This window comes from Macaca thibetana, chromosome 8 (genome assembly GCF_024542745.1).
Source record: "Macaca thibetana thibetana isolate TM-01 chromosome 8, ASM2454274v1, whole genome shotgun sequence".
Lineage (NCBI taxonomy): Eukaryota > Metazoa > Chordata > Mammalia > Primates > Cercopithecidae > Macaca > Macaca thibetana.
Window position 1 is genome coordinate 52,512,594 of NC_065585.1, and position 19,180 is coordinate 52,531,773.

Genomic DNA, 19,180 nt, shown 5'->3' on the forward strand with positions numbered 1-19,180 from the left:
CGAGGCGGGCGGATCACGAGGTCAGGAGATCGAGACCATCCTGGCTAACACGGTGAAACCCCGTCTCTACTAAAAATACAAAAAATTAGCCAGGCGTGGTGGCGGGCGCCTGTGGTCCCAGCTACTCGGGAGGCTGAGGCAGGAGAATGGCGTGAACCCGGGAGGCGGAGCTTGCAGTGCGTGGAGATCGCGCCACTGCACTCTGCCCTGGGCGACAGAGCAAGACTCCGTCTCAAAAAAAAAAAAAAAAAAAAAAAAAAAATTATAGCAGCCAGTATCTGCTGTTCAGGAATCATTGGAAGTGTGGCTCTTCATAGTCAAACCAATGCTGGCAAAAATCGGGTACTTTAAATAAGATTTTATTCTTTATTCAGGAAGATTTTTCTTTATTATAAATAAAGCATAAAGAATAATTCTTCATTCAGGAAGATTTCTTTGTGAATAAAATCTGGTTGAATTTTTGCTGCTTTCTTTTGAAAAGATTAAGGAGTTCGAGATATTGTTCAAACAATCTGTAATTTTTGATTGAGGTGAAGAAGGAAAACTTAGTTTGGACCTTACGTGTTGAACTTCTCTGGTTATTTCTTTGCATAGCCCAGATACTGGTAAGCACACACTTGTGATTTTGTCATCCCTTTGTATAAAAATGCACACGCAGTGTCAAAAGTGATTAGTCCATTTAGAGACCACACTTTATGTTTATCCATCTTATTCCTGGCCTCCTGGGGACATAGATGTCTAAGGTGGACGCACAGCCTTCCCAGAGAATCTCACCCCCCAGTCTCAGGGCTCTTCAGTGTGTGGGATGGTTTGGTGCTTGCTTGTTGACTGCTGATTTTAACAGCCCGGTGGGTTTTTCAAGTGTGGTGGAATGGAAAACTCAGTTGCTCTTGACGCAAACTAAATAGTTATCTTTCAAACTGTGAGTCCCTCTCTTCTCTGTGGGCGTATTTAAAATTAGGAAGAACACAGCAGCCACTTGTCTTAGTGAACACAGTGACTTGCCGTAGGCCACACAAGAGCAGCCAGGCACATTGCCAGCTCCGACAGCGATGGGGGGTTCTGGGGTGTAGACTCAGGGAGCCTCATTTCGAGTGTTAGATGGATCTTGGAGCAGGGCACGTCGGCATAAACTGTAAAAAGATCCCCACAACAGTATTAACCCCACAGCTAAGATTAGCTGAGAATGTTTTCGATCTTCACAGTCATAATCTGCTCCTCAGGTGAACAGTGAGCACCAAATGCCAGGACACTGTGAGAACAGGTGTACTAACCTCTGCCTGGGACTTGGGGAGGGGAAGTAATGAGCTAAGAATGGCCAAATCACAAGTTCCTAGGTAAGAAAGCTCTTAGACAAGTGTGCCTGGACTTATGAAGCTTGAAAATGCCCTTTTGGCATGCTGCCTACAATATAGTGTCACATAAAGAGGCACTTCATAAAGTGTGTTTCACAGAACATGGTCCCCCAAGATGCTCCATGCTAAAGTCATGTGCCATACCCTACGCCAGCACAGGAATATGTAAAAGACTCAGAAACATCCTTTAGTAAAACACTCTTCTGAGCACACAGCTTCTGTATCTGAACAAAAAGCTATTTTCATGCAATTACCTTTCCACGTCTTTCAAAGTTGTTTCAGTTGTACACACTTTAGGAAACACTGATCTAAACAACAATTCAAATGTAGCTAATATCTTACAGAAACCAAACTACAGTGTTTCTGAGACTACAAATGGTATATTTAAATCAAGGTTCTGGCCTCTTCTGGGGCAGTAGAATTTAATATCCCCCCTTCCTATTCCACTATTCTTCAAATCTGAGGCATTGTTGTTACTGATACTAGTTTGGATCTAATACTTTCATAAATCTGTTGGGTTTCTTCTTAGCTATTTCACTTAGATACCATTGCAGTAAAATACTTTCACCGAAGCACTTGAATTTTTGTTCCCTGACCTTAAGGTAAAGTGGAGATCCACCCAGCAAAGTGAGGTAGTCTACTTGTATAAGAACTGAGAGTAAGACATTAAAGATCCTTCCTGCCTGAGAAAGTATAACTTGACCTAACTTATTAGTACTGCTAGAGCCTCGGTAAGCACAAGAAGCTACAGAGGTAAATGTGCTGATCCTAGTAGGAGATCTTTTCTACCAGCATCTCTTTTATTGCTATTCTGCAAGCCAGATGCTAGGCTTCATGTGGCCCACCTGTAGGGCCAGCTTCATGGGCGGCCACCTTAGCAGTCCCCCGGGTCCCCACACTTAGAAGCCTCCAGACTTAGTTTAAGGCTCTACTGTTGCCCTATTGAAATTTTTAATGATTTTTAAACAATGGCCCTACATTTTTATTTTGTACGGGGCCCGGCAAATTATATCACTGATTCTGACCACCCGGGGGAAGGTGAGCCTCTCTTCTGGTATCATTTTTCAGAAGGGTTACTTTCTTGACTGGCATAGCATATCACCTGCAGTTGTCACTTGCATTTATCAGTTTGAATACCTTTTGGTAGTAAAATCTGAAGCTACTTGAAGATGTCACTGTGTGCTCATGAAAGTATGGAATTTAAAGTCAGAGATAAATGGACTCAAGCTACAACATACACATTTACTGAGGGTTGGATCTGAGCACTGTTACCTAGCTTCTCTGGGCTTCAGCTGTGCATCTCCTGCTCTGCACAGGAGTTTGTAGACACAGCCAGGGGACCAAGTGGAGCTGAACTAAACTCCTTGCTGCTCTTGCTAAGCCATCTGTCCTGGCACATGCATTTGTAATTTACACAAAGGTGCTTCATAAGCCGTTGATGGTCCTTCCAGGCTTTCTCATTTTTGAAAATGGGAAGCATGCTTGCTGTCTCCCAAAGACTGAGATAATGTATGAAGTATTTCATATAGGAGTCACCTAATACCTGTTACATTTCCTAAAGGTAAGTGTTTATATTCAGAACTTTGAAAAGACAATGAACATGTTAGCTGATAACCTAAACTCATAGTATAATATTAATTAAATAGTTAAGCACATGTGTTTCTGATTATACTAATTCACTCATGAACAACACACATGCATCACAAGTAATAATGTCACTGAAGTGTTTTCTGATGCTAAATTCCAGTTTCTCTTGACTAACAAACTTGTGGAAAACCCTTGGTCATTATTTTGTGTATTGTTCTTTTTGTATTGTATTTTTTGTTCTTGTTCTGCACTAAAGGTTTTTTCATACTTCTTGCTGGGATTAGCTTGCATCCGAATGGTTGTTTCTGTCATAAAGCTTCTATGATAATTTCAGTGACTACTCAATTCTCTCATTGTCTATATATATATATATATATATCTATAGTCATCCAAAGTCTGGTTTTCAAGTAGTTTTTAATTCAATGCAGTATTCTGATAACAGCATAAACTCCTAAGAGTCCGGCAGTCCTAGGTTTTAATTTCAATTTTTATTAGTTTCCAGGGATGCTGTAACAAATTGCCACAAACTGGGTGACTTAAAACGACAGAAATATGTTCTTTCACAGTTCTGGAGGTCAGAAATCCAAAATCAAGGTACCAACAGTTTGGTTCCTTCTGGAGAGTTTGAGGGGGAAGCTGGCCCAAACCTCTCTTCCCAGCTTCTGATGGCTGCCAGCTATCCTTGGGATTCCCTGGCTTATAGATGCATCCCTCCAACCTCTGCCTCTATCTTCACATCACCTCTCTATAACTGTGTCTAAATTCTTCTGCCTTTCACTTGTAAACATACCTGTCATTAGATTTAGGTGTTACCCTACATTCACGATAATCTCATTTTGAGATGCTTAACTTAATTACATCTGCAAAAAGAACTTTTTTTCAAACAAAGTCATGTTCACAGGTTTTATGGGTCAGACACTGACATACTTTTGCAGGGCCAGCATTCAACCTGTTACATGGTCCCTGTGGCTTTGAATTGTGACTGAAATTGAAAACTGAATTCCTATCAGCCTAAACAATGAAAGGCATTTATTTCCTATTGTAACTGGAAGGTAGGGTGAACATCAGCACTGAATGATTCAACAACTCAAAAATATTGTAAACGATTTGGATACTTTATTTCTAGAGGCTTTTAGGTTCAGGGGATGCATGTGCAGGTATGTTACATGCGTAAATTGCATGTTGCTGAGGTTTGGTGTATGAATTGATTCCATCACCAAGATAGTGAGCATACTACCTGATAGGGTTTTTAACACACACCTCCTTCCTAACCTCCTGCCACAAACAGTCCCCAGTGTCTATGGTGTCCATCTCTGTGCCCATGTGTGTTCAATATTTAGCTCCCACTTATAAGTGACAACATGCAGGATTGTGTTTTCTGTTCCTGTGTTAGTTTGCTAAGGATAATGGCCTCCAACTGCATTCATGCTGCTGCAAAGGACATAATTTTATTCCTATTTATGTCTGTGTACTATTTCATGATATATATGTATCACATTTTCTTTATCCACTCCACTCTTGATGGGCATCTAGGTTGATTCCATGTCTTTGCTATTGTGAACATACAAGTAGATACGTCTTTTTTGTAGAATGATTTCTTTTCCTTTGGATATATATATATCCAGTAGTGGGATTGCTGGGTTAAACGGTAGTTTTATTTTACGTTCTTTGAGGAATCCCTGCACTGCTTTCTACAGAGCCTGAACTATTTTATGCTTCCACCAGCAGGGTGTATAAGTGATCTCTTTGCTCTACAACCTTGCCAACATCTATTGTTTTTTGACTTTTAAAGAGTAGTAATTGGCCAGGAGCAGTGGCTCATGCCTGTAATCCCAGCACTTTGGGAGGCTGAGGTGGGTGGATCACGAGGTCAGGAGATCAAGACCATCCTGGCTAACATGGTGAAACCCCGTCTCTACTGAAAAAAAAAAAAAAAAAAATATATATATATATATATATATAAAATTAGCCGGGCGTGGTGGCGAGTACCTGTAGTCCCAGCTACTCAGGAGGCTGAGGCAGGAGAATGGCGTGAACACAGGAGGCAGAGGTTGCAGTGAGCTGAGATTGCGCCACTGCACTCCAGCCTGGGCGACAGAGCAAGACTCTGTCTCAGAAAAAATAAATAAATAAATAAAAGAGTAGTCATTTTGACTGGTGTGAGATGGTATCTTATTATGGTTTTGATTTGCATTTCTTTAATGATTAGTGATGATGTATATTTTTTCATATATTCATTGGCCTCATGTATGTCTTCTTTTGAGAAATGTCTATTCATATCCTTTGCCAATTTTTTAAATGGGGTTATTTGTTTTTGGTTTGTTACTTAAGTTCTTTATAGACTTTATATTATACCTTTGTCGAAGGTATAGTTTGTGAATATCTTCTCTAATCTGTAAATTGTCTGTTTCCTGTTTATAGTTTCTTTTGCTGTGCAGAAGCTCTTTAGTTTAATTAAGTCCCACTTGTCTATTTTGGTTTTTGTTGCAATAGTTTCTGGGGAGTTGGTCGTAAACTATTTTCCAAGGTTGATGTTCAGAATGATTTTTCCTAGGTTTTCTTCTAGAGTTTTTATAATGTAGGTCTTACTCTTAAGTGTTTAATTCATCTTGAGTTAATTTTTGTATATGGTGAAAGGAAGGGGTCCAGTTTCAGGCTTCCGTATATGTCTAGCCAGTTATCCCAGAGCCATTTATTAAACAGGGAGTCCTTTCCCAATTGCTCGCTATTGTTAACTCTGTCAAAGACCAATGCATTGTAGGTGCGCAGTTTTATTTCTGGGTTCTCTATCCTGTACCATTTGTCTATGTATCTGCTTTTGTACCAACACCATGATTTTTTGGTTACTATAGCCTTGTGGTATAGTTTGAAGTCAGGCAGTATAATGCCTCTGGCTTTGTTATTTTTGTTTAGGATTGCTTTGGCAATTCAGGCTCTTTTTTGGGTTCCATATGAATTTGTTGAGGCTTGTTTTATGGCCAAGCATGTGGTTGATCTTAGAGTATGTGCCATGTGCAGATGAGAAGACTATATTCTACCGTTGTTGGGTGGAGTGTTCTGTAGATGTCTGCTATGTCTAGTTGGTCAATTGTCTAGTTTAAGTCAATAAGAACAAAGATATTCTTATCTTTGTTAGATTTCTATCTTGATGACCTGTATAACACTGAAATATCTGACTTTTAAAAAATTGCATCTGCTGTATCTTCGTTAGAGTTAGCATCATGCACAAGTGACCTTGCTGTCTTGATGGCAAGAAAATGGCTGGAGGAGTTCTAGGCTTTATTTGTAATATGCATCACATGCCAGTGAATTTCTAGTTGCTCTCTGAAATGAATAAGAAACCACAGGCAATCTTCCCTTATATCTAAACCACTATAATTGAATTTTGTGCCCATTTCTGAACCAGTCTCATTAGACCATTCCACATGCAGTCTGTCTTTGGCCTGAGTTACCAAAACTGGCCCATTGTAAGAAGGAAAGGATGGTAGCTTTGCAACTGATGATGTGAATCATCATTGCTGAATATTAATTCAATATTTTTGTTTCTGAAGTTAAAGTTAGTATAGTGGTATGTTAATCTCCACTATTGTTCAGCAACTCTGCTAGGTACTTGGGTTTCACCAAAGTTGAAATTTGGCCCAATAGAAAAGGGAGAGAGAGTCAAGGGAGTTAACAGTGTTTTAATGGAGATGATTGTGTGATAGACCATGGCCTCTCATCTGAGTAAGGAGGAAAGTGATAATATGATAGACTGAGGACTCTGAATAAATAGTAGTTTTTTATTAATTGAAAGTCTCAGTGGGGTCAAAGGACTATTTGAGAGTGAGTGGACTTAAAGGTGGGTGCAAACAGTAGGATGCTGGCCCATTGAGAGTTCAGTAGTGGTGTAGTTACTGTGATGACCACGTCAAATGGCTATGGTGGGGTGCAGAAAAAGACCCCTGGATGTGAGCAGGTCATGAAGTGGTGGGTCATCCAGATGCTGGCTGCTCATTCCACTGGGGCTCCCTCTAGCACAGTACAGGGAGGCGGTGACCTGGTGGAGGGGCAGCCTAGCCTGAAGCACTAGAATTTAGATGGCTTCTTCTCTCCCTCTCCTCCCAATGGTGAAGTGCACAGAAGCAGAAAAGTCCAGTTCACCAGGGGTGTGGCCAAAAAGAGCAGGTGCCTTTCCCTGTGTCCATTCCAAATATATTCAGTTGGACCATAGCACAATATCTTAGATAATTACATCCTGCTGTTGTAAGAACTCCAGAGTATGATTTCTCCCCCCTGGATACTGATGGTTGATGGATGACTGATTAGAGAGTTAAAAATAAGAGATAATATGATTGACAACTCGTAAATACCAGGGATTGTTGGAAGCACTGAAATCTCCTTGGTGAATCTTGCATATTTTATTTCTGGTGGAGAAGGGAGTCGGGAGAGAGGAGGAGATGAGAAAGATAGAGACAGAGCGGGAGGGAGACACCCAGAGAAAATGAAGACAACATTTCCATCTGGGGTTTGTGCTTTTCTGAGTGCCGACTCATTTTGATAGATTATTAGAAAACTCATATTTGCTCATAAATGTGAAAAAATAGCAAATGTAAAATTTGCAAATTTATTCCTAAATGTAGCTAAATTCATAAATATTTAGACATTTTCTGTAAAGCTTCTAATTTATAACCTTTACATGAATCTATAATTTGGTATAAAAGCTTCTAAATGCAGTAGTAATGTCACAAATGTCTATAAATATTCACATCTCATTTGCAAATATTCTACAAACCATGGAATGAAGAAATTGTGAATGCAAACCATTTTTCAGGTGGATTTCTGTATAGGTAAATTAGTACAATGCACAAAAAAAATCTAGAAATGATTTTGAGACCATGATTTTAGTTTATTTCTGTATAATCTTAAAAAAATATTAAGAATATCTAGAACGAGTTATAGTTGTATAGGAATGAATAAACAGATTCAAATATAAAAACTAAAAATTAAGATCTATGAAAAATTCGCATAAGGTTTTCAAAGAAACTAGGCAGTACTAAGTAGAATGTTGAGTTTTTGAATGAATACTTATCAGGCTCAGTGTTCTCCTCTGTAAAATGGTAATAATACATTCTTCATAAAGTTTTTTTTAATAACCAGGACTATGCAAGTAACAAACAACAAACAGTCGTCTCAAAAGTGCTTAAGGAAACAGAAACAAAAATTCAGTGGCTGACATCAAAATGTCAGTGGCACAAACTTCAAGTCTGTCTTGATGCATGGGCTGAAATTGGGACTCAACTTCACACAGACACGCACACACACACACACAGTCTCACTTTTGCTTACCTTCTCACAGTCAAGCTTTCTCTCCTCATCTCCTGACTCTGCTTTTCTTATTATTGGCTTCTTTTCTGGTGGTCTCTCGTGGCTCCTGAACTTTCCAGGGTCATGTCACCCCTATACGTAGTGACCCCAGAAAAAAGAGAGTGTCTCTTCCCCAATTATTCCACCAAAGCTCTCCTGATGAATTATTACAAAATTGGCTTCGATCATTTGCTTGTTCTTCAACTAATCACCTTGCCCAGAAGAAAGGAACGGAGAGCATTGGTTCTGATATGGATGCTGTCACCAGGAAAAGAGGAAGACGGATGCTAAACAGGCAGAAGTCAAAGCTGTTCTTTACATGTGCTCAATGAATAAAATGAATCAGTGTAAGGCCATAAAAAGCCCATGGTTATTTTCATCATTCCATCTACTACTTACTATTGTTATGGCCTTCTCCACTTACTATTGTTACTGCATTTTCCACTGTTGAGAAAAGTAAGGAAAGGAATTAAAATAGGAACTAGAGAAGTCTAGAATAGGTGTTCCTGCTCAAAACTGTGTTTGGAGAGTCTCAGAAACAAGATTCTCCCTTTGATTCTGCTAATGGCAACCACCCTGGCCATGCATAACCTTCCCTATCAACACAAATCCATGGGCCCCTACCGAGTCCCTGATGCCATGAAGCCAAGGAGAAATCCTCATCCATTTGTTGGAAATGATCTATACAGAATCATAGAGCAAAGACTCTGTCTCTGGTAGTTTTTCTTTGTCTATTTTAAATCCTCCTTTATGGAGTCAACTTTCCTATTTCTTGGGTTTGGTGAATGTTGTCACTACTATGTGTCAGGGAAGTTTGATGCTTCATGTTACTAACTGCAGAAAATTGAGGAAATATTTCTATATCCTGTTCAAAATGTGTTCAGCTGCATACTTAAACCATATAGCCCAATCTTTTCAGACTTCCATGCTTTTCCTTTGATGCTCTCTAATAATATATACCGTACATTTATTTATTGGATAAACTAATACTGTAATTGATTCTAGTTTTTTTCTAAACATAATTTTAGAACTTTTTCCAAACTTTAAGGAAGTTCTTCTACTGCTAATACTCCAGGTAATGAATGCTTTGTCCACCAAATCCACATTTGCCATTTTATTGCCTGTTAAATATCCCTACTTCATCTTTAGCTTTCCACAATGAAAGACTATAATTTTACAGTCTATTCTCATAAGAATGCCTCTATTCCCTTTAATCATTTTAGTTGTGCTTCCCTGAATTGTCTCTGCTGCGGGTCCATTTTTATTAAAATGTGACAAGAAGAGTGAATGCTGTAATGCAGTTTTGTAAAAATAGATGCGTTTGGCTTTATACAAAGTATAGATAAAATTTGATTTGTGTTTGGATTCTCTTTAATAAACACACACAAGTGTGTGTGTGTTTGTGTGTGTGTGTGTGTGTGTGTGTGATATGCCTTTCTTGTTGATTAAGATTGCTTTCGTTACTGGAGTTATTTGCCCAAAGTCACATCATAGGTTTAACTGTTGACCCCCAAACCCAAATAATCTTCAGTCTCCTAAACTCAACTGCTATTTCTATTGTATCTTCTTGCTTTCTCTTTATGAAGATAAATTAATCTCTTTCCTAGTGTTCCAACTATTTTTTCTGAAAATAGGGTTTGCACCTACCTCATAGAGTTATGTGAAAAAATCTTGTACAGCATACAAAGAACATTGACCACTTCACTGGCTCATGGACAGCTCTCAGTAGACATCTACTAACATTATATTTTGTGATCATTATTACCATCATTGAGTTGGAGGTTAAGAACCCTCTAATGAAATCAATATCTGACTGGGACATTTACTCTTTGCTTGAGTGATTCATCCTTAGATTATAGCCATAGAAATTGGAAGATTTCAAAGGGTGAAGTGTCTGCATATAAAAATAATAAAGAATTTTTTGTAGACATTGATTTGGCTGAAAAAGTGGCACATAATGAAAATGAAGAGTTGAACTTTACTGATCTCAAAAGAGTAGGTAATTCAAAGAACAGAAATATGAAAGCAACCAGTTGAGATCAGTTGAAAAGTTGGCAAAGACTACAAATCTTGGTCCAGCCTTCAGGTTTTCAGTTTCCTCCATAATATAAAGATTGTCCTTTAGTCATGGTGTAGTCTTTCTTGGAATCCTTATTTTAATTCTGTAACATTTATATTCCAGGAGTAACAGCAAATCTGCTGATTACTTATGAAAGCAAGGGAAAAAACATTTGCAATTACAGTTAAAATTAAAGTTATTTTCTAATCTTCTCGTCTTTTTTAAGGAATGAGAAACTTTAAATATGGTCAACGTAGCACATTTTAAGTGTCAAACTTACTGAATTTTTCTATGCCGATTGAATAATAATCTTCTATAAAACAGTAAGCATTCTAAAGATTTTTAAAAATCATTTGACCTGTTTAATATGAGTTGAAAAATTCCTCTTGTGTAAGTACCATTGCATAATGCTGTATACTGAGCTATTAAGATATATTTAGTAATTCCATTAGAACTGCACCATCGAGCAGGGCAGAGCATATGGAAAGAAGTTGGTGAAAAACTGATTAAACATTTATATCAAGTACATTTTGATTTAACTCACATAAATAATTCATTTTTATGTTTTCTTTCTTTCAAAATAAACCTTTTTGACACCTGCTGTGCTAAAAATAATGCTAGCATGGCTGTAATAAAGAAAGTCTTAAAGTGCACAGCAATGACATCATCTGGTACCCATGCAGATACTAAATTATCAGCACATAAGTGTAGAAAAGTAAGACTTGGCATTATTTTTTATTTATTTAGTGCCTCAAAAATATGCCATTCTTGGTGACAAGTAAAGCACCTAGGTGAGTTTGAATATAGAGTTTGTCTCAAGAAAGGCTAAAAATTAAAGGGCTCACAAAGACACACAGGAAAATGTATGAGAGAGCCATACCATAACCATAACCTGCCATAACCATACCTGACACCATTCTTTCCCTTGAGCGGGTGATCTAAGCTAAGAGATAAGAGTTACTGAGCTAAAGCAAAGACCCTGAGAGATGTTAGAGGTCCTTTACAGTGCGAAGAGGGAGATGCAGGCAACTACATAGGGTCACAGCATCATTCTAGGGCAGTAATTTCCAAAGTAGGAGATAAACACTGCTGGAAGTACAAGGGATGGTTAGGTAATCCAGAAGCATGGTGTTGAATAGCATTGAATCACATCATCAAACAATTATTTTCCTTAATCTTAAAAAAATCTTTTTGAGTAAGTCTAGGAGAAAGTCTCAAAGTAGAGCTGCTCTGACCTTAACACCCTCCGAGCACCCTCTTTTTTCTTGTTTTTAAACAGAGACAAGGTCTAATGCCCAGAGGTTTTTTTGTTTTTGTTTTGTTTTGTTTTGTTTTTGGCAGTGGCATAGTGGCTAATATCACCTAACTAAAATTTGTTAACATTTCTTTGTTCTAATTGTATCTACTCAAGGTAAATGTTAGTTTTCCACATGCAGCATGACATGAAAACTCCTTTAAAAACATTTTGGCAAAAACATGAATCTATTTAATGAAAATTTTATGTAAACAAAAGTTGACCACAGAGACAACCTGAAAAGGGGCTATGTTTAGGCAAAATTAACAATATTTGAAAATCCAGCTCCCAACAGCTGGCTGGTACTGGCTGGTTTTATCAAAGGGAAAACTTGAGGGTGAGTGTGAGAGGCATTCCTGTGTTTTTGGACTATGAAATACACAATGGATGGCAATGGATAACCCAGCAGATTCCCTTTAAGCCAATCCTTCCCACACAAGCCAAAAAGGTGTAACTGATTGTACAGTTGCTTATTGGTGAGATTCCGTTAAAGAAAGCTTATTTATTTTACAGGAAAATACATAAAAGCACCACAATGGACACTAAGAAAGAATACCACCTATTTGGCACTTGCAAACTTAGATAGCATCTGCTTGACCAAATATTTGTATAAGCTAATTTTGTTGTAAGATATTCACTTAAGAGAATGACATTATTTCATAATGCACTCTTTCAAATTTTCAAAAATAAAATTATGTATAGTCATGATCATGTCCATTAGAATGCACTATTGGCACACATTCTCTTGACTACATTAGTTCAACTTGAAAGAGGGATGCCAGGATCGGGCTTACGAAAGCATTTCAGATATTTCCCTCTCTGCTGCTGGATGCAAATTTAACAAGAATGGTTATCAGAGAAAATATATGAAAGTGTTAGGTTTTGAGCAGTACTAGACTGAAAAAATAAAATCAGGCTACATTTTTTAATTCAAAATAACCTTTCTCTATGATTAAAAAGCTAATGCTTTTCATTTATAAAACTTTTTAACTGTAAAAGAGTTGAAGAAGAAAAAAATAATCAAACCCTCAAACAACAACAACAAACTATAATAACATTACTCAGTGACAAACACTGTTAATATTCTTCTGTGCATTTAAAGACGGACCTGCCTTCCCATCTTCCCTGTAGGACTTTTAACTGTCTGTTTAAAAACTTCCCGCTTCAGTTAATATTCTTCTTCAGCAGTAGCTTGTGAATTGTGAGCTGTGATTAGACTGCCGGTATAGGAAACATTGAGTCATCTGGACCATTAATGGCAGTTTAACTTCCATATTATTTCCATATTAGGATTTCACATAAGATATCATACAGTATAGAAACTGAGAAAACATTTTCCTCATTTATGGTTTTCATGGTCTCATAATTCCTGTAATTCAACCAATTCTCTATTTTTAAAATTGCAATTGTTTTCATTTTTTACTATTACAGATAAAAACTTCAACAAACATCTCGTCTACAAATATTTAGAAAATTAAATACTACAGTGAAATATAAATTCTTGAGCAAAGAATATGAACACATTAAAGTTAATTTGCTCAGAAATGAAATATCAATTTTCTCTCCCGTCAGTAGTCTATGAGAGTGTGCGTTTATTGCAACTTTGTCTTTAGTGAGCATTATTTTGCTGTCAAGTCTTTCAGTTAAATTAGAAATGTTCTATTTATTTAAATGTTAAAATGTGAATAAGAACATTCAGCAAATAAAGAGCTTAATAATATTCATTAATTAATGCTCATACTTGAATGGGATCTGGAGAGCAAAATTACAATGATGTAGAAGTCATGCTTTTCTAATTAGTACTCCTATTCCATTATGTATGGTTGTTTATATAATGCCTTTTTCTTCTAGAATATAAAGTAAAAGTTCAGGGTGGCATTCCATTCTCTGAGATATATATATATATATAGTAAAAAGCAAAAACAAAAACAAAAAACAGGTATTCTGCATCAGTCATCAATACACCGTCTGCAAATCTTTACTCAAGTTAATGGGTGTTTATATAATGGAATCATTCTGTCTTCATTAGTGGCTGGAATTAATCACCCCTCCACAAATAATACTTCTTTAGTACTTGTATCTCCATGGTAATATTGATGACATCCTGGTCTGCAGTATGGCTTTTTGTGTATCTGTCTTTTCTCTCTTTCTAAATCCTAATTTATCTGTTAATCCTCCACAGTGGTTGATAAAAAAAAATACTTGACTTAGGTTTCAATGAACTCATTTATTTAATAAATATTTACTGATCACCTACTATGTGCCAGAATGATAGTCACATTATAGTCACTGCAACAAGTAAGAGGAATGCAATTCCTGTCACTGTTGTTTTTCAGTACTGTGGAGTAGCCAAATATTAATTAACTACATAAATATATATAGAATCCCAATAGACTTACATGCTATACAGGTACTGAAAGCAATGAGAAGGTATAAGAGGGCAGGCATGGTGGTGGCAGTGGCAACTGTGGTTGTGAAAAGCCAGAGGGAGGGGTGAATATATGGAGACTGTTGTGGAATTAAGAAGAATGCAGTGATATTCAAACAAAGAAAAGTAATTAATTTTGCCACTGTGACTCTAATATGACCAGCCAAATAAATATGTACATTGAAACAAAATTATTCATGAGGTAGGGTCATCTGATTTGCTTTTTATTAATAGCATTCAACCAACATATAGATTTTAGCTGTAAAATATTTTTTATGTACCAAGTACTTTTCTGCATCCACACGCATGTGTGTGCACACACACACAGACACAGACATGCACACACACAAATTAGTTACTCTTCAAAGTGCTACTGAACTAGCATGAGTCTGTTGTTACAGGAATAGGAATTTCATTCCCAGAAGTTTTCTCTGGATTCTCAGATCTTACCGGATTCTCATCTGCATTCTCCTGATGAGGATATGAGATTGGTGGCTAATCAAATGTCCCATTTTCTTGGGATTCCACAATACCATTCTCAAGCGGATTTGACTCTTTGAGTAGGGAACTGTAAGCCGTCGACCCTTCCACTGAATTTCTTTTAGGCTTTATCATCACTCCTTGGTAGCTTCAGAACAAAATGAAATTCTAAACTATGCTAGAATGGACTGGTATCTTCCTAGCTCCTTCTCTAGTCATTGATGCAATGACTAGCATGGACTAGAAAGAAACAAAAATTGCATCGAACAAATTTCACCATACTGTTTTGATTCCAAACAACTTCTCCTTCAACGCTCTAATATTGCCTTTTGAACATCTCGACATCATCCTGTGGTATGTGCTCCGTCTTTGTTTTAGGCAAAAACTCTGTCTTAAATTTAACTGATGGAGTGAGATGGTGGTGATTTGAGACAGCATCATAATTCTAACATTTGAATGGGATGATCTTCATATTTTTCTGTTGTATTTTTAGGCTGTCACTAGGTGTTTTTTTTCTTCGCAAAGCAAAACATGTTTTCATTAAAATCATATACAGAATATACTTTTGCCCTGATTCCTGCTGCATGTTTATTTTATTATAAGAACTGTTTTCTTAGTGAAACACAAGGGAGTGAACTGCTAAATTGGGATATTAGCTTTTATGAGGTTCATTAAATGACTGTGAGTAGAGAATCAGGAGAGAAAAAATTTGGCAGACTTCTTACTACAGAGATTAAGGTTGCTGTCCAGCTCAACAGAGAAAGTCTTGTGAATTAATTTTGTTTTAAGCAATATATTGGTCACTGGCTGGACAATCTTACTTTTCCTTCACCATCAATGCATGTAAAACAATGTATTTACACATTAATGCATCATCACGTGTATTGCAGAAAAAAATATTAGCAAGTTATTAGATATCACCACAGGCAAAAATCTGCTGCTAGCAGGTAGCAGACATTTATGGGTTAATCTCTACTCTCTGTCCAAAAATTGTCTGCAAACTAATACATCACACCACATCAAGGAATTACATCCCCAAACCTCGACCCTTTATGAAAAGTGCTTCATTTCAATCTTTCAGTATTTTTAAATATACAGTAATTTGATTATAGTTAGCTTCAACTATGAGTAATAAAAATATCAGTGGCTTAAATATTAGCAACATTATTTTTCTATTTCAGTAACTTTAAACCATTCAAAGTATTTCAACATTCTTATTATTTCTTGATTCTTACAACAATTCTGGGATGGAAACAGAGTAGATATTAGAAAATGAATAAGCTGAGACTCGGAGGAGTTCAGTATTATCATAATTGCAGAAAATTTCACTAACCCAAAAGAAGAGTCCAGTCTTGAAGGCATTGGAAGCACAGTCCCTTTACTTGCTGGCTTTTCGTATCATGAGAAGACATGTGAGCCATAAACATGTAGACCTTTTCCTACCTGGTTAAGGCCCAAACAGACCAGAGAGTGGAGTGAATACAACAGTTTACAACCCTTCAAAATCGCCGATAAAGATATTTCCAGTGAGCACTTAGCTAAACCTCATGCTGCCAATCTTGGCCAACAGTAATTTCAAAAGTTTTTCCCACTGTTGCTTATTGATATTGATACTATTGACAAATGTGAAAGAGCTTTATAAACAGCACTAAGTTTCTTACTACAAGTTCAATCTCTAGATGTAGGAAAGCAGAAAGAGAAAAAAGACTATGGACATTAGAGCTAAAAGGAATTAAAATTTAACCATGGCTTTGTCACTTCCTTGTTGGGTGACCTTGGTCAAGTGACTTAACCACTCTGGCCTTTGGTTTGTAGTGTAGTTACACTCCTCTGATGTGATAATGTCTGTGAATCCACCTGGGCTTCATACTAGCACAGTGCTTGGCAGTATGAAGGCATTCTTTAAATAGTTATTGTTCAAAGAAGGCCAAACAAGAGTCTTACCAGTGCATCTCTTTTGCTGTACTCGAGTCTAGAAACAGATGGAAAGGGGTTAAAATAGTTAAGGGATTCCAGATGTAGCCAAAACCACAGGGTGGCAGGTTGTCTGAAAGCCTAGATGCCAGAAGGAAAGTGAGGACCAGAAAAAAGGGAAACTACCACCTCTAAGCCCTGCTACTATTTGGTTCTCTCTTTTTTATCTTTGAACTACTTAATAAACACTAATGAACCCTGTGCCCTGTGAGACAGACTTGCCTAGAGCACCATGCTCTTAAGAACTGTACACAGCTCCTGTAATTGACTCGATTATCCTCATTGTCTGGGACATCAGTAAAGCTTTCTTCCACCAACATCTTAGGGCCATAGGAAAAAACTTGCATGGATACATCCATGTCTGACCTTATGAAATTGAGGGTGTAGTGCAAGTTCCACAAAGAACAGATACCATCTTTCTGGCACAAAAGTTCTTGACTTAAATGCATAGAAGAGTGGTCAGCCAAATTATACTTCAAACAGTATAGAAAAGCAAACAAGCAAAAGCTATCAATTAAAACATCATAGCCATGTGCATACACTCATATGTGAAGGACGTGTTTGATCATGCATGAGTCCACGTGCTCAAAACTGGAAGATTATTGTACAGTCTCACTACTCCCTCTCTAGCCAAAGCAACTACAAAGGATCTTTTCAAGCTCAAACTGTGCAATATTAAAAATTTACCTCAAGCAAGCTGGGTGTAGTGGTGCGCACCTGCAGTCCCAGCTACTCAGGAGGCTGAGGGGGAAGAATCCATTGAGCCCAGGAGTTAGACACTAGCTTGGGTAACACAGGATGACCCTGTCTCAAAACAAAACAAAACAAAACAAAACAAAACAAAACAAAACACACACACACACACACATATCAAAAGAAAAAAAAACCTCTAGTGCTAAATTGCTTTTCCTAAGCACCTATTGTCTTTAGAGTCCTTTCATATATGTCTGCTTTCAAAGGTTCTCTGTTTATTTTTTCATATTTATGCACCTCAGGTAGATTGTTTTCTTTTGAGGGCAGGAACTGGTGGTCTCTGATTTTATTCCTTCTTATTGCCTAGTCCAGGGGAAGGCACCCAGGGTATTGAGCCTTCTGACTGATTTTCTGCGGTTCTCTTTGCCTAGATCCTCTCCATCTGTGTGGTCATTTTTCTAGATTCTTTCTGCTGTTTACGACCTCTCCTACTGCTTTTTCCATAACCATTACTCTGCCTTCTCTTCCACTTCTATTGTATATTCATACTTGAAGGCCTAATTCTAGCACCAACTCCTTCATCACCTGTGACCTGATTAGCTTATCCACTAGATCATTCCTTTCTTTGCATTCTTAATTGTGCTGTCCACCATAACATTCAACTACTCCCAGGTGCTGTTAGGATTTCTGGCTTTATCTTTACAACTAAGTTCCTTAAGAGAAAAGACTTATGTCTGAATTTATTTTCATTGATCCATTCAGCAGGTAGATTTCTTTTGTTATCTCCAGTTGCCTAACCAGTTACGATAGAAACATAGAGGACACGCAATAACTACTGGTTGTTTGTTTAGACCAACTATCATTTCCAACATGGGTTAATCTCTAGTAAGTCCTTTTCTTGGACTATATTAGAAAACCGATTCTAGTTTTAAGTTGTACCTCCTTCGCATATCTGTCCAAAATTTTTACCATGAATTTCTTCTTAAAATAAAACAGAAATGTTTTTGGCCATTGAAAGGGGAGGAATAAAATATACATATATACACACACGTATATATATAAACATATATATGAAAAATAGATATGTATGTGCAGTAGTCCCTCTTATCTGCAAGGGATATGCTCCCAGAACTCCAGTGGATGCCTGCAATCTGGGATAGTACCAAACCCTATATATACTATTTTTTCTATACATATATACCTATGATAAAGTTTAATTTAAAAATTAAGCAAAGTATATTATTAACAACAAAAGCTAATAATAAAATAGGAAAATTAAAATAATATACTGTAATTAAATTTATGTAAATATAGCCTTTCTCTCTCTTGAAATACCACAATATTTTTGAACCATGGCTGACGTGAAATTGCAGAAGGTAAAACCATGGATGAAGGGGGACTACTACATACATATATATTTATGAATGTATGTATGTAAATACATAGATATTTATTCATTTTTTTTGTTGTTGCTTTTGTACATGTTTTATGTTTCTGTCCCAAGTGTTCAACATCTGTCCTCTGATCTACCCATTGTCCACCTCTGCAATCCCTTCGCCTACCCCTCTAGCCCTTGCCATGATTTTCTAGATCTACTGATTTCTTTGAATACCTACAACTTGCCACGCCCTCTCTGATTTTTAGGTTTTTTTGCACACGCTGTAGAATCTATAAGAATTCTCTCCCAACCCCGATCCTCCTCATTTTTTTTCTTCTGTTTAGTTCTCATTTATCTTGCAGAATTCAACTTTAATTTCACTTTTTTTTGGAAAGCCCGTCCAGATGCCACAGACTAAGATGCTATAAACTCCTAGAACATGCCAATCTTCTCCAGTGGTAAGATGCCACCCTTTGTCAATGCCTGGGTTCTGCACTCAAGGAACAAAGTCCTGGATCAGTTTTGTTCACCTCTAATACTTCCAGTGCCACTACATCACCAGATACAAATGAGGCACATATTAACTCTC